We start from the raw sequence: 14222 nt of genomic DNA, 5'->3' as shown, positions 1-14222 counted from the left end.
TGCTGTGGGGGCAGGGATCGTGCTTTATCATCTCGATATCCCCAACAGCAGTCACAATACCAGATGCCCCGTGCGCGCGGCACTCAACGACGAAATAAAGAATTTTTACGGCCATGATTTCATTTGCATTTAAAAACACCATGCCTAACATTTTAGAGCTAGAAGCGACATTAGGGATTGGTTAATGCGTTTATTCACACGTATTCTTTGAGTGCCTGCCTGTGCTAGTCACTGTGCTGAGACAAGGTGTACAAATGCCAGTGAGGCAAGAACTAGAGCCTAGAGAAGCTGCAAGTCTAGTCAGGGAGACAACACAGATAAACAAATGATTACCATACGGCGTGGTGAGGGCTCTAATACAGGTTATTTGTAAAGTGTCAAGGGAGTGACGGGACTTGGCTGGAAAGCTTCCCAAAGCACGTGATATCTGAACAAGAACTTTAAAGATGAGAAAGGAGTTCAGCTCCGTGGTGGTGGGTGAGGCATTCCTGGCCAGTGTCCAGGGGCGCAGAGTCTCAAAGAACATCTTTGAGCAGGTTGGATTAGTTGGGATTGCTTCTGATCTGAGTCTTCTCTGGTCATATTGGTCCAGAAAGTCTTGAGAGACTTGGCCATTTCCCATGGCAGAGAGAGGGCTAGAGCCATGCCTTTTCTCATCTCAATGCTCTTTCTCAAAACTGGGTTAGTATTCATGAACTGGAGTATTAATGCTAAGTGCCCATGGATTGCTTTATAATTCCCTGCTCTTGAGAAGGTTATGCCCCTCTAAGGGCCTGGCACATCTCTCTTCTTGTTTTGTGCTTTATTATATGCCAGGAGGGTAGTTCAGTTTTTCATGAGTTCCTAAAGTGAACCAGAGAGACTTAGAGTCTTATTAAGGACAGGCAGCTAATTAGTGGCAGAGTCAAGATTAGAACTTAGCTGCTGGGGAGCAGGATTCTTTCTACATCTAGTGGTTGCTAAATCCTGATTCACATTGAAGTTTTCATGATACTCTGTGAACTGACAAAAATATGGACAATGTAATAAGTTTTTCATAAAGCACAATTTATTCATTTTTAAAGGACCCCTCCCCCCCCACTTTGTTCTGAGACTAGCTTGCCTCTTAATTTTGAGAATCATTAACTGTTGTTAAATCATTACAACACTAGTGGCGATTTACCCTACATGGTCGCCCATGTGTGAAACATCTGGCTCATGAGAACACATCTATAATGGGGGGCTCATAGTTGAAATACTGTTGTCTCCTCTGCCTATGGCATGTCTGTGCACTGTGTACATGGTCCTGATTGGCAGTCACTTTAATGTCTTGTTGTTCTTCACTTTTAGCTGCTCTTGGTGAAAACTGCTTATTTCTTTGAGGTGACCTCCTCCCCCTGATCCTCCAAAGGGAATTTTGCATATGTCCCGTACCCTTTATAATTTTCCAATGCTTTTTATGGAAAATTTCAAACATTCAGAAAAGTTGAGGGAATCATGCAGTGTATACTTATATATTCACCACATTTTGCTATGTATCTTATATTACATGTTATTCTATTTGTCCATCCCTTTGTATATCCATTAACCTCCCCCTTTCTTGTGGGTACATTTTAGAGTAGACTGTGGACATCAGTAGGCTTCACCCCTAAACACTAGGCATGCAAAGGAGAGTTCAATGTTTATGTGTTTAAGGTAATATGTACTGTGAAATATACAAATATTAAGTGTACCATTGCATGATATTTTGATAAACATATACACCTGTGAATCCTATTCCCTCATCAAGATACATAGACAATTATTGTTACCCTGGAAAGTCCCCTCATGCTGTTTCCCAGTGATTTACTGCAGCCCTTGCAATCTTGCCCCAGGCAACAGCCATTTTGATTTCTTTTTAACCATTGGCTTATGTACTTTTGTGTGTTAACACTTCTTTCATTCAGCAAAAATATTTCAAGATTAAAAAAAAAATGTTTTAAGATTTATTCATGATGTTGTTTGTATCAGTAGTCTGTTATTTTTATTGCTGAGTAGTATTCCATTGGATGAATACAGCACCATTTGTATATCCTGTTGCTGAGCATGTGGGCTATTTCCATTGTTTGGCTGTTATGAATAAAGCTGCAATGAAAAGTCTTAAACAAATATTTTTGTGCACATATGCTTTCATTTCTCTTAGGAAATACCTGCAGTAGAATTGTTGGGTCATAGGGTAAGTGAATATTTTATGAGAAACTGCTAAAGCCTTTTTCCAAAGCATTTATACCATTTTACACTTCCGTCAACTGTGTATGAGAGTTCCAGTTGCTCCACATTCTGTCAACTTTGGTGTTGCCAGTCTTTTAATTTTAGCCATTCTTGTGGGTATGAAGTGATGTCTCATTGTGGTTCTAATTTGCATTGTTCTGATGACCAGTGAGAACTGAGCGTCTTTTCGTGTGCTTATTGACCACTGGTGTATGTTCTTTTGACATAGCTGTTTAAGTCTTTTGTCCTTTAAAAACCTAGGTTGTCTTTTTATTATTGATCCATAGCTCATATTTGAAATTATATGTGGGCTAATTGCTGTAATAATTCCAAAATGTGTAATGGTATAAGCATAATAGAAATTTATTTCTCTCCTTACATGATGGGCCAAAGTGGTTTGGGGTGAGTACCCTATGTCCCACAGTTATTGAGGGAGGGTTCCAGGCAGACAGAGGCTCCCCCTTTTTTTTTTTTTTTTAAAGATTTTATTTATTTATTTGAGAGAGAGAGAATGAGAGAGAGCACATGAGAGGGGGGAGGGTCAGAGGGAGAAGCAGACTCCCCGCTAAGCAGGGAGCCCGATGCGGGACTCAATCCAGGGACTCCAGGATCATGACCTGAGCCGAAGGCAGTCGCTTAACCAACTGAGCCACCCAGGCGCCCGAGGCTCCCCCTTTGACTACATGCCCTGGGCATCACTGTCCAGCCATAGAAGGTTAAGAACATGGAGGAGGATATGTGGGAGGTTTAGGGACCAGGCTCTAAGTGGAGTAGGTCACTTCTACTCATCTTCCATTGGCTACATTAGCTTCAGTGGCCTGCCTACCAGTGAGGGCAGCTGGGAAATGCAGTCTACCCTTGTCCAGGTAGCCAACTTACTATGTTATCCAAACCATACGTTCCATGTGAAAATCTGTTTAGCCATTTCTGGTGATGTGGTGATGGGCAAACAGATAAAATCTTTTTTTAAAGATTATGTCATTTTTACTTTCTGACATTAAAATATTCTTTCTCTTAGAAAATTATGATCATAATGGATGATGTGTGTGTGTGTATGTGTGTGTGTGTGTATGGTTTTTTTTTTTTTTTTAATCTTCCTGTACTTGGCAAATGCCTCTGTGTAAGTGGGCAGCTCTGTATCAACATCCTCCCACTCTCCGGTTTTTTATTTTTTTCTTTTCTTTCTTTTTTTTTTTGTAAGTAGGCTCCAACCAGTGTGGAGCCCAACACGGGGCCCAAACTCACAACCCTGAGATCAGGACCTGAGCTGAGATCAAGAGTCAGATGCTTAACCAACTGAGCCACCCAGGTGCCTCTTTAGTTTTTATTTTTATTTTAAGGTTTTATTTTTGATAGGATTATTCTAAATGTTTGCTAATGATTGAAAACCAATAGCAATGTTTTGACCATTTCTTGCTGGAAGGCTTGATAACTCACCAAGAAGAGAGAGAGAAAAAAAACCCAAAACATTAGCAATTGTTGTGACACTTTGACTATTACACATACTAATATAAAACAGCCTGGCTTGAAAAACAAACATTTCCCATTGGGTGAAGGAGGAGGTGTGTTCAGTCTGTGTGTGTTCAGAGATCCAGCCCCCATATGACTTTAAGTCTGACATCTTCCTTGTAAAAGGCAACTTTTATTTTATTTTTTGCTGGAATTAAAACCACCCACTAGTTCTGTCTCTGGGATTTTTTTTTATTTTCTTGTGTCATTTGCTCCTCCTCCCTTTCCGCACTCAGTGCAACAGCATGGACAGGCAATTCTTTGCATGCCTGATAGATCTTATTGTCCCTTGCTCAGGGCACTGTTGTTCGTCTAAGGCCATAAAAGTTGCAGATCTGGTAGCAGTTAAGACACTGCTGAAATGGCCTGTTTAGAAGCTTTCAGTATACCTTATTTAGTACCAACGGGATCCATTTGTGTTCTTTATTAAGAACACAGTTTGAATATTATAGTAACATTGTAACAGATGGTGACTACACTTATCATGGTAAGCATTGAGTAATGCACAGAATTGTGGTATCAATATGTTGTATGTGTATGTTAATTATACTTAAAAAAAAAGGCTTGATTTTTTTTCTTACCCTTTTTGAAAAGATTTCACGTTTTCCATGATATGTTATTTAATATATTTTTGAGTGGCCATACCGTAGGTGGAGGGTACAGGATAACTTAGACAATGAGTAAAATAGAATGAAAATCAGTCTTGATTCTTGAGCTTAGAATGACCTACTGGCATTGACTTATATAAGGCACCGGTGGCTTAACCATGATGAAGTCTGCTTATAGGACAAAGTGCATCCCAGTGATGAAGTCTTTGTGTGTAGCCCAGGAAGCATAGTTTTTGGTCATTAAGGCAATCAGAAACATTTCCCAGTGTTATCACTTCATGTATTTTGACCTTGTGAATCGCCCTGGTATGATGTGGCTTAATTAAGGTAGGGTACCTTCTGATGCTTAGAATGTCTTAAGGTTAATTAAAAAAAAAAAGCCCATCAGACTACATCTGGAATTTAGTATTAAATGGCCTATGTGGTAGTTAGGGTTTTCCACATTTTCTAGTGATGATAAGCCCTCTTTGGGCAGGAGCCAGTATTAACCTTCTGGTCAGTTGCCTAGTGTGTATTTTGTGTGCAGTGCTGAATTCTGCTCTTTGTCTTGACCGAATGGGTGGCTATAGGGAAAGAATTCAGTATGGAGTGTGGTCAGAATGAGCACTCACTTGTTAGAGTTATTGATGCAGCCTGCCCTTTCTCTTCCTTTACCTTCTTCCTTATTTCTTAGACATTTCTCCTTGATTCTTAGTGTAAAAAAAAAAAAAACCCTGAAGCTTCATATTGTGGAAAATTTCAAACCAGAACTGAAGTAGAGGGTCGTGTAATGAACCTCCCAAGTGCCTTTATCTCCAAAAAATAAGGACTCTTTAAGAATACCATTGTCACTCAGCCAGTCAGGGTGTTCACTTTCCCTGATTGTGCAGAAAAAAGTTCACCTACAGACCTGAGATGACTGTCTTTAGAAAGGCCTACTTGCAAGGGTGGCCCCTGGCTGGCGTCTGGAAGTTGGATTTCGGGAAGGCTCCCCCACCTGAGCTGCTAAGAGTGGCTGACTGTGCCGGAGCCATGCAAACAATGTGGTATTTACTGAACCCCTGCTTTCCTGCTGGGAGCCAGAGGGCACCTCCACCATCAGCTCTTTATATGAACCCTGTGTGCTGAGTCTCTAATGAGCTGCCCTGCTAGACAACATTTCACAGGTGTTGCCACATCTCGGTGGGGGATTAAGCGTGTCCCGTGTGACCTGCCCTGGCAGAGGACCCTGGAAGCTTACACTGGTTTCCTCTGGACTTCACTCCATGTGCCTTTCTCCTTGCTGGGGTTTTGCTTTGTATTAAAGTGCTATAATAAATTAGAGCCTGAGTATGACTGGGCTGAGTCCCATGACTCCTCCTAGGGAATCACCTGAAGGTGGGTGATCTTGGGGACCCTTGGCACATCTTTCTTTCTCTCTGTCTGCTTTTTAATGCTTTGTTCAAACCCAAATCTGAATAAGGCTCATACATTGCGCCAGTTAATATGTCTTTTACACTCTTCTTTATCTTCTGGTGGTTATAAACACAGTTTATAGTGGTTTAGTGAAGAACTGAAGGGTTAGGCTTCATAGGCAGGATTCAAATTGTGGCTTGACTGCTGGGCAGGTTACTTCACCTCCCTCCCCCTTGGTTTCTCCATATTAAAAATGGGATAATAATTCTCCTTACCTTGAAGGATTGTTGAGGACTCATTTATGTAATACATGTGTGTTAATTAATATATGTCATTACCCAGCACATAGAATGCATACAGGACATGTTAGCTCTGTTGTTTTAAGAAATGCTGTAGTGTTGTGATTAAGAGTTTGGGTTCTTGAGCCAATTTGCTTGGGTTCAAATTCTGATTCTGACCTTTTCTAGGTGGGTGACCTGGAGCAAGTTGCATAACTTCTCTGTGCCTCAGTTTCCTTCTCTGTATAACGGGGATTATACTAGTACTTACTTCAGACAGATGGATTAAATGCGATAACCCAAGTAGAGTTTAGAACAATGCCTACATACTGAGCTGTTGTTGTTGTTCTGAGGTTTGAGAACGTCTAGTAAGTAAGACCTCTCACACACACATTCCATACCCAAGCTGAATCAAGAGTCAGCGGGATGAGTGAGTTCCAAGTGTTACTTTTATTACTGGTAGAGGCTTGATTGGAGAATGTGGCTTAGGAGTTTTGGCCAAGAGGGCTTGCTGAGATCACATCCCTGTGTTGAATTTAGCTCTTGCATTTAGGCAGTGGAGATTACCAGGCCTACCCCTGGGAGAGCAGGATGTGTACTGCCTGTGGCCACTGGCTTCCAAAGGGGAGAAGGGTGGGGGCCCTGTGCAGGCCTAGGTTCTTTTCCCAAATTGCCCAGTCCCTTGGAATGGGCCAGGAGGCCTGGAGCGCTCCAGTTTCTCCCCTTTCCCCCAAAGAAATTTGAGGGCCAGGACAGTCTTTGGTTTTCTGTACATAGGTGTGCACATTGCAGGTATTTGATGAATCTTTATTGAATAAATATAGAGTGTTAAGCAATAATTTACTAGAAAATATCAGGTATATTCTGTGTTGATCTCTGAGAATGAGAAGCTGTCATTATGACTCCTTTGGGATTGAAAGTTAGGGATGGGCTGTATTACCAATCTTTGTCAATTAAAAAATGGAAGAATGATGTTTAGTAAGTTCTTAGAACTTCTGTAAGCAGAGGGCACTAATAAATGGAAACTGTTGATAGAATATTTTATCAGACTCCAGCCAAAAATTAGAAAGAGCAAAGCCAAAATGGAATTTTACTTTGAGTCCCTGCTTTTAATCATGGTGTCAGTTTTAGCCAAGCCAAAGTCCTTCTTTGCCAATTTCTGCAGCAGTTTTCATAACATTTGTCTAAAGATGTTTGATTAGAATTTGAAGTTATAAATTCAAGTATTTCCCATTTAATTTTGGAAGGGGAGATGTAGGGTGAGGGATAGACTTTTGTTGCTTCCTTCTCCTACTTAGAAATAATCTTTCTTGGCCATTTTGTGTTGGTCCATAGTTTAATTTATTCACATGTTGAATCCAAGCATTTTTAAAAAGATTTTACTTATTTATTTGAGAGAGAGAGAGAGGAGAGGAGCTGAGGGAGAGGGATAAGTGGACTCTGTACCAAGCACAGAGCCCAAAGTGGGGCTCAGTCCCATGACCCTGAGATCATGACCTGAGCCGAAATCAAGAGTCGGATGCTTAACCTATGAAGCCACCCAGGAGTCCCACACAAGCCTTTTTTTGTGTACTGGTTGATAACAGCATCGTGTCAGGTGTCAGGGATATAGATGTAAAACAAGTACACTGTCTGGAGAGGAAAAACAGTGAAGCAAATAGGGAATTATAAATATTTTGTTCTCTTGGTTCAGGAGAAGCATGTGTGAATGTCATGGATAGTTGTCAGCCAGAAAGATGTAAATATCTTAACAGATACAAATGCCGCTTTTCATGAGAGAGAGAGTTCTTAGAATTCTCCAGCAATGAAAAGCTTTTCTTTCATTAAAAAATTCTAGTTCTAAAGTGATCTGAGTTTAAAAACAACAACAACAACAACAACAACATAATAGTCAGCAAGTGGGAAGATATCTCTTTGCCCATCATACTTGTTATATATAACAAGTAGACCGGTGCCCCAACATTGAAATCTGTGTAAAATCACTTAAATTCTCCTATCATACAGCATCACCCATTAAATGAGAGTAATAACATGTCTCTCACTGATTATTGGAGGCTTAAGTGAGGTGACTTATGTAAAGGTAGGTAGGATAAAGCCTCGCATATGGCAGGTGCTTCAGAAATGGTAGTTACGAAGGGAAATTAGGAATTCTGTACAGTTCTGTCAATTGCATTGATCCTCTCCTTCTTGGTTAGCTTTGAACCAGAAATGGCCACCCTCTGTCCTATTACTAGAGAAAGCCCAGAGCTGGCATCCTGGGATGTTGTTTCTTTGGTCTGTTGCTTGCAAGAACCAGGCGCACAGGCTGCGGGGCGTGGCTGTGTTCTGGGTTACTGCACTCACTGACCTGCAGGGGCCCCCTGTCCTGTTGTTTGTGCGGAACATAGAGATTCCTCTTGCCAGGCAGACTCTATGGTCCGTGGGGACAGGCGTGGGGGCGGGGTGGGGGGGACAGGGACAATGCCGGTGGAATGAATGAGTGAGTGTTGAACTGAGGGTGCCTGAGGGACCCTTGTTCTTAATGCTGCACCCTCTGGATGGCACCATGAAGGGTCCATGTTGGGATGGTTGAGCTAATGTGACCCAGGTGCCTACGGCTGCTTTTTGTGTCCTTGACCTGCAGACAGGCTCAGACTTATTGTTCCCTCCAGCTCTTTCCCCCCTATCATCCGTATAAAGCCTGCTGCCCTGTTGCTGCCCTCAGCCTTGTCGGGCGGCTGCTGGCCCCACTGTTTGTGGGCTTTTTGTTTCCCCTTCTTCTCTCCTTTCATCCCCTCCTGACCCTCTGTCCTTCTCAGCTGGTGCTGGCAGTAGCTTCACCTGACTGGACTTACCTAATCAGGCATCCTCTTCCAAGTCTTCCGTTCTGGCTATTTTTGTGGTTGTTTGTAGCCCCAGAGGGCTGGTTTTGACTGCTCTCCACTTACTAGTTCAGAAGTATTCGAAATGCTGGAGATTGCTGCAAGTTTGCCCTAAACCAGAACAAAAACATTGTATTTAGAGTGGGGTTGATCGCAGTGTTCGGTGCGTGGCGCTGACTGTGGAATTGGACACAGGGTGCTCACTGCCTTCTTGCTGAGGCACCACCTCTCCCCCCTTCCTTTTCTCACTGCTCTTCTAGAGACACTGCATTCATAACCTCTGCTTCCTTCCCTCCTCCACATTCCTTGGCCTGCTCACTGTAACTTACACCTCCAGTGTCACAGATTTAAAGTCGGACACTGGTCAGAATCCTTTATTACAGGACCTCAGATGCTCCCTGTCAGAGTCATCTTTTCCTTGGTTCAAGTCACACTCTCAGTAGTGGTCAGTGGCTGGCTCTCTCTCGTTTTGTGATTTTATTTACTATTGAAACTGTCATGGGACTGGTCACCAGAGGCCCCAGGTTTCCAAGACCAGAAGCCTCTTTTCAGTCCTCAATTCCATTGGTCTTTGTGCAGCAAGTACCTCTGTTGGCTTCTGTCCCGAAATCTCTGTCCCGGAGTTGCGAGTCCATGATAGGCTTCTGTTTCTTCCCTGCCTCCTCATGAGTTCTTTCTCCTTCGCTGCCTCTTCCCTTTCCTTGTGAGTGCTCTGTCCTTGGTCTCTTCTATCTCACCCTGTCCCTCTTCCACGTCCGGCTCCCTCATGGTCACGGGCACACACACATTCCTCCGCTCCTGCCCCTCTTCGGTTAGCATTTAGTGGCCGTAGTTTTGGTGTATCAATCTTGACAAAGGAATTTACACACTAAATACAGCTGCTTTTGAAAATATAGCGGATTTTAAGACCTTGCTTTCCCAGCCTTGAGCGAACATCCTATTTCATTGAGTCTGAGACGCCACGCCCTGTGAAATGTACCAGTGTCTTATACACTACTCAGAAGGAGAAAACCCTGCCTGTCCAAACGAGGACTCGTGGCTAAGATGCCACAGATGGTAAGACATACCCCAGTTTTAAAGACAAACTATTAAAAAATTGTGTATGTTATCATTGATGAACTCTGGTAATTAACATTTGTTTAAGAGCCTGTGCTCAACAGTGGCACGTTCTCTGAAGAATTTTCCCTCTCAGTTGTAATTATTTCTCTGAAGAAGGAACGTGGAGAAGAGGAATCTTATTTAGGGACTTTCCTCATAAAAATGATTACATATCATGGGTTAGCCTGGTGGTGGGTATTGAGGAGGGCACATTCTGCATGGAGCACTGGGTGTTATGCACAAACAGTGAATCATGGAACACTTCATCTAAAACTAATGATGTAATGTATGGGGATTAACATAAGAATAAAAAAATGATTACATATCTATCATACGCTTCTTTGTTTTATATGCAGTCACTTTAAGCTGAAGATGTGGTTACTCCAAATGAAAATTTCATGTTTTTAAATTCACATGGGCAAGTGAAAATTAAGCATAGTTTAGGGTGTTTTTAGAAAGTAATTAGAAAAGTGATTAGAGGGCGCCTGGGTGGCTCAGTTGGTTAAGCGACTGCCTTCGGCTCAGGTCATGATCCTGGAGTCCCAGGATTGAGTCCCGCATCCGGCTCCCTGCTCGGCAGGGAGTCTGCTTCTCCCTCTGACCCTCCTCCCTCTCATGCTCTCTGTCTCTCATTCTCTCTCTCAAATAAATAAACAAAATCTTTAAAAAAAAAAAAGAAAAGTGATTAGAAGTGGACACTTGTGGTGATATAGTACCTTCATTAAAAATGTTTTTAGGGGGGCGCCTGTGTGACTATGTTGGTTAGGTGTCTGCCTTTGGCTCAGGTCATGATCCCAGTGTCCTGGTATGGGGCCCTGAGTTGGGCTCCCTGCTCAGTAGGGAGTCTGCTTCTCCCTCTCCCTCTGTCCCTTCCACTCATGTGCACACGTGCTTTCTCTCTCTTTGAAATAAATAAAATAAGACCTTAAAAAATGTTTTTAGGAACTTTATGACATGAGGGTGTATCACATTGCCTTCATTAAGTCAATACAAAATATAGATAATTTGAAAAACTTCTGATATTTGATTAGATGTAGGCAAAGACCTTCTGACTTAAAAATTATTTTAGGAAAGAAAATAGAAATCTAAAGAAAATTAAAATGACCTATAATTATATCACCTAAATGTTACGATAGTTTCATTGTTATTAAAATTTTTCTGTGGGTGAAATTCTTTTTTTTTTTTTAAAGATTTTATTTATTCATTTGAGACACAGAGATACAGAGAGAGAGAGAAAACATGAGCAGGGAGAGAGGCAGAGGGAGAAGCAGGCTCCTCGCTGAGCCAGAAGCCCGATGTGGGGCTTGATCCCAGGACCCTGGGATCATGACCTGAGCTGAAGGCAGATGCTTAACCATCTGAGCCACCCAGGCGCCCCACTGTGGGTGAAATTCTTAATGGTGGCATAATACTTCATTAATTAACTCTTCCTCTATTTTTGGATATTTAAGCTACCTGTCAGCTTTTGCTGCTGTAAATAATATAACATTTAACACCGCCCGTAGACTGTGAGCTCCAAGAGAGCAGGAATGTTGATGTTTCCTGCTGCAATCCCCGGCATCTAACACACCATAGGCACCCCCTAAAAATTTTTGGAATGCTGTTGGGTGAATTTACTCTAAATCTTAATGCACACATTCTTCCTGACTCTGAATATACCTAGAGAGTAGAAAAGGGAAGCTAGGGAGATGATTTAATTGCTTCTTTTGTAGTATTTTTGGAGACGTAGCTGGAATATAGTGTCCCTCAAGGCAAGCAGATGCATTATAAATGGTTTTCATTCCTTTTTGTCTTGGGTTCTGTGAGGAGGAACCTTTAACCTCGGAGTGTCCATTGTCACTTCCTCATAATATAAAGATGAGAAAAGAGGGCATTTTGAGGCAAGACTGTTGTTGCTCACACCGAGCTATTGTTATCTTCTAGAAATTTCTCTAAAGCCTTGCACTTTTTTTTCAGAATTTATGTTTAAAAATTTGTTTTCCATGGTCCATTCCCCATCCCCACTGCTCATTTTATTTAATACAGCTTCATTTCATTAACTCTTTTCTTCTCAGCAAATACATGGCATTCTTCTCCTCACCTTCTAAGAAATACTCTCTTCTCTTTAGTTCAGGTCGGTTTCTCTCATCAAATGTTGCCTTAAACAGCCCCTGAAGTTGGAGATCTTTTTCTCTTGGTCTTTGCCCTCCCTTTGGACTCCCTTCTGTGTTGCTGACCCTGTTGAAGCTTTTTCTGCCACTTTTTTGAAGGCAGATTACATACACATTAGCATGTGTGAGGAAAACTGTTAAAAATTAGGACCAATGATCTATTAGAGCAAGGAAGAGAGGCTGGATGCTACATTTGTAATGGAGAAACCCAGGTTTACTTCTTAGAATGAATGGTGTTGTGGAGGACATTCCTGCATTGGGTGGGAGGGAAGCCCCATGGCGCAAAATTCCAGCATTCTCATTCCCAGCTTTCCATGAGTCCGGGCCATCAGGTGAGACCATCTCATTCTTTAATTCTTCACTCAGCCGTCCATTCATCCACCTTGCTGTGCATGTACCTCCTCTGGGTCTGGTTTTTATTCTTGACCATATCACTCTGACCTGGTCATCTGGAGGGGACGTGTGATGTACCTTTATTGCTTTCATGAGTGATGTAAATGACAATTCTGATCTGTTTACCTTTTTCCAGAACCTCTTCGTATCCTCTGTCGTGCTTCTGTCCTTTATGCGATGTCCCCTTAATTAATTAATTTATTTTTTTTAGATTTCCTTCAGTGCTATGTTTATGTGTTGAAAAGAGCATGGTAAAGTGTGGACAGATTGTTTGCTCAGACTCTTTTATTATTTTAATTGTGGATCATCCCAAAGCTTGAAGTCAGTAGTGCTTCATCCTGGCTTCACTTAGGAATTACCTGGGGAGTTAAAAAAAATCCTGATGCCCAGGCCTCACTGGGACTAATTATATCAGAAATCTCTAGCTATCTATGCATTAAAAAGCTCCCCCAGTGATTCCAGTGAAACTCAAGGTTTTAGGTTTAAACCAAAGGTGAAGTTGTACAATTTCCCCCTTCCTTTTTCTGATTCATTTTCTACTTTAAATGAAAAAAAAAAAAAGTATCCATTGTCCCATGTATTAGCACATGTGTATCTTCAAAAGAGAGTGGCACGATTGGGTGGTACCTGGTGACCAGACCCTTAAACTCTCTTAGATTTTGGAAGAGTTTGCTGCTGGATGAGGAGGGGATGGGGCAAGAGAGTCTGAATGGATGCCTACACACGTGTCATGGTGGTTAGAAAAAGAAACCTAAAATGCTTGGCTTCTGCTATCAGATCACTTCACGTGGCCAGTAAAATGGTAGTGTGGATGTGCCTGGTGTGGAGCCCTCATTTTGCATGAATTTAGTGCTTTCAATCCGCGGATTAACTCTGGGAGATCATGTTTCTTGTCCATTTTGCACATGCAGAACTGAGACTCAGAAATAGCAAGTACTGTGCTCACACATACACATCTGGTGATTGGCAGAGCTGGAAGTCGGACCCAGGCTCTGTGATGCCAGCACTCATGATTTCCCTAAGGTTCCATGTCGGCCTCTTCCTGTTTTGATGTGAAAAGAACTCTAGTGGGTGTATGCGTCTTGCTTATTCATTCTGAAGAGTCCAAGATCTCTCTTGTTGAATGTATTTTCCCAAAGAGCTCATGGTATTTTTATAGTTTTTAAAGTGACCCCTCTCCTAATATCCCCTTCTAGGGAAGAGACAGGTATTGACCTTCTTTTAATATTCAGAGCAGTTGTACCTGGAGAGGAAGAGTTATACACTCCACTCCAGGTCTATGAGAATTCTGTGCATAGTGCTTTTCTGGACACATGAAGTTGGTACTATGGACTTTCATCACTAGACCTTTTTGAGTTGTTCTCCTAGAATGGAGGTGGCTTGGCTTTGCTTTCCCCACACATCTCCCCTGGTTTCCCAGTGGCCAGGGGAAGACACTGGAAAGGCAGTTGTCCCTGGTTAGGGTATGAGCCAAGATGATGCTAAGAGCTGCTTAGGATCATTTATTGAAAAAGGCTGCTGCTCCATCCTGGAGAAGGGGTAGCTGGGAGGCTTCCGATGTAACTGATCCTGGAGAACTGGGTGGACGAGAAAACTAATTCTTTGTTACACTAAAATAACCTATCCCATTTCAGGGACATTTGACATCTTTAGAAAATTAATACTATAATACATCTTACCAGCAACAGTTTATTTTCAGTGACAATAAAAACCATTGACCTT

General features: G+C 42.0%; 1 protein-coding gene across 1 annotated transcript in view; it reads left to right on the top strand.

Moving 5' to 3' along the window:
• CAT (catalase) overlaps positions 1–14222 on the top strand; it is a 37641-nt gene that overhangs the window by 581 nt on the left and 22838 nt on the right. The window lies entirely within an intron of this gene.

Source organism: Leptonychotes weddellii, chromosome 11, assembly GCF_054177405.1.
Source record: "Leptonychotes weddellii isolate Sample4059 chromosome 11, ASM5417740v2, whole genome shotgun sequence".
In the NCBI taxonomy this organism is placed as follows: domain Eukaryota; kingdom Metazoa; phylum Chordata; class Mammalia; order Carnivora; family Phocidae; genus Leptonychotes; species Leptonychotes weddellii.
Note: the sequence above shows the minus strand (reverse complement) of the source record. Positions and strands in the feature narration are given on the sequence as shown.